Genomic DNA, 2,877 nt, shown 5'->3' with positions numbered 1-2,877 from the left:
TGAATAACAAACCATCAATTTCATCCATAAAGTATTATTCTCTGTCCTAAATAGTCTTAAAATAAGCAAAATCTCTAGAAATATTAAAAATCATAGTACTGAATAGTACTCCAAATAAAAATCTTAAAAATTTGTCCTAGAAGAGAGAAAGATACATTACCAAGTTGCCAAAAGGAAACCCACTCTAAGTTGCTTACAGAAGGAAGTCTTCACAATGCAAGGGAGGCAACATAGAAAATTGACTATAACATGGGCTACTCCCAAAAACACTGCTGCACTCACCCCCAACATGTAGGCTTGATGACTTGTCCCTCTACACTGCAATATCCACAATTTTAAGTGCTAAACCTGTTCGGTATATACAACTATGAAAGTTTCCACATCATTGAAATTGTCTTTGTACACATTTCTTAAATGCAGTTCCCAAATAGAGCTACTAGCTACATATATGCATACCTTGTTTTGTGCTACATCAGCCTGGAAGCCCAAAATCCCAGCTATAACATCCATTATTAAATTTAGAATACACAGAAAAACACCTGCTGTTATTCTAGCATTATCCATCTGGGGAGGCGAGTTCCTTTACAATTTTGAGATCAGAAACACTGGGGAAATAATTGTATGAGGAATGGGATTTTGATAGGTTCTGAGATGAAGAAATGATTATTTTTAAAAGCAATATTCACAGGTTTATGTACATGTACATTATATACAAAATCCCGCCTAAATAAAAAGAGAAACAATAAAATCTAATTGATCCTATAATTAAGGTAATTTGAAAAGTCTAAATTATATTGTCTTAATTATGGTAATTAAGAAATTCTAAATCATTGTCTTAATTAATGTCAACTAAAAAAGTTTAAATTATTGTTCTAATCACAATAACTAAAAAAATTAATGATTGCAACAAATCAGTACCGGCCTATATGATTAGTGGTTTTTTTACACAGGAATAAACTTATGGCATTTTATTAAAAACCAAAGCAACAATACAAGAGGGGATACGATTAGTGATTTTAAGAATAAAGATATAACCAAATTAAATTAAATCAAAATACAATTAGAATTTTTCCAGTATGTTGTGAGAAACCACAGGAACCATCTGACCTATTGTTTCACATGATCCCTATCACCAGCATGGACAATCCAATGGCCAACACAACCCTGATGAACAACACAATCAAAATGGAAAAGAAGAAAGGTATATATATATATATAAATTAGTGAATGATCCATGGTAGTAATCATTTGGTTTGCAAACAAGTTGTTATTGGAAACTTGATATTGATTAGTGATACATAGGGGTGTGGATATAAATTGGTTTGAACTGAACCAATACCTAACTGCATCGAATCGGATTAGTTTTTAAACCAAACTGGTTTGGTTAAATAAAATTGAACTATTTTATCAAAAAAGTTTCATTCGAACTGAACTGGTTTTAAAATTGATTTGGTATATTTAATAATTGACTTTTTTCCTAAAATCAAAATATTTATAAAAAAATAATTTGAAAACTAATTTGAAATTAGTTCAATCTTCAATCTAGTTTTTAAGATCAATTCGATTTCAAACTGATTTTAAAAATCAGTTCTCACATTTGGTTTAAAAATCAAACTGTTTAAATCAATATGGAACTGTTTGGTTCGGTTTTTTCTCCAAACCAATTTTTGCACAACTCTAGATATAACAAAAATAGTATACACAAGTTTCGGTCTAAACTCACTCTAAGAATTGAAATTACATTTTGGAGCTAAAAGTTATTCCCTTGTATACACTATTTTAATTATATCAGTAGTGAATACTTCAACGGACGAAACAGAGAAAGGTATGCACTACCAAGTTAAAATTAGGCAAGCAGTTGGAAGCCTTCTCAAACTCTTGTTGAGAACAAATGCAATTGCAGCCACCAAGCAAGTTGGCTATGGCATGGGCTAGTCCCAAAAGCACTGCAGCACCCAACCCCAACATGAAGCCTTGATGACTTGGCTCTCTACACTCAAATATCCACAATCTTAGGTGCTTAACCTGTTTGTTGAAAACAAAAATGGGAGTTTAACATGGATTTCAGTACATTTAAATTGTCTTGTCTTTGTACCCATTAATTTCTTGAATGCACTTGACAAATTAGAGCTAGCTTCAATTAATTAGCATACCTTGTTTTGTGTTATTTCAGACTCAAAGCCAAGAATCCTAACTGTAACATCCGTGATTAAAATCAGGAGGCACAGAAAAATGCCTGCTACTCTAGCCATTTGTGGGAGAAGTGTTCTTCTTTTCAAGTTTAAGATAAAAAAAACAGTAGGGAAATAAATGTAGTGTGATGGTCATTATCTTTAACAAGATATTTTAATTAGTTTTTAATTTTTTTAATAACTAAAATATTAAGTTTTTAATTTTTTTTTAATAACTTCTGACGTTTTTTTAAACTTTATTTGAAGTAACAATCTTTAGAACAACAGTTTTAGTTTCTAACCTTTTATATTAATTTTCTTCAATTTTTATTCTTAATATATTTATCAAATTTTCTTATTACCCTTTTTAAAAAAGAATCATAATTTCATTATTTTTTATTATTTTTATACTTTTCAACCGTTAGTTTATGGAACATTTACAATTTAATAAATTAATTTTTTAATTTTTAACTAATTTTGTAACTTCTAGCTAACTTTTCTATTAGTCTTGTCAAACATATACTATATTTTGAAAGACTTAATTTATAATGTTCTTTGCATTAATTATTTTTATAATAGAATATCCCTAATTAAAATAAGAGAGAGAATATATTACAAACAATTAAAAGAGAAAAAAAAGTATTAATTATGACAATGACTATGTCCGGCAAAGCATTTTTTTAATCTTTTTTACTAGTTAAAAAAT

General features: G+C 29.1%; 1 pseudogene; it reads right to left on the bottom strand.

Moving 5' to 3' along the window:
* Window positions 1–556: 556 nt before the first annotated feature.
* LOC100815947 (uncharacterized) lies at window positions 557–2,252 on the bottom strand (annotated as a pseudogene).
* Window positions 2,253–2,877: the final 625 nt, after the last annotated feature.

Source organism: Glycine max, chromosome 12 (genome assembly GCF_000004515.6).
Source record: "Glycine max cultivar Williams 82 chromosome 12, Glycine_max_v4.0, whole genome shotgun sequence".
Taxonomy (NCBI): domain Eukaryota; kingdom Viridiplantae; phylum Streptophyta; class Magnoliopsida; order Fabales; family Fabaceae; genus Glycine; species Glycine max.
Note: the sequence above shows the minus strand (reverse complement) of the source record. Positions and strands in the feature narration are given on the sequence as shown.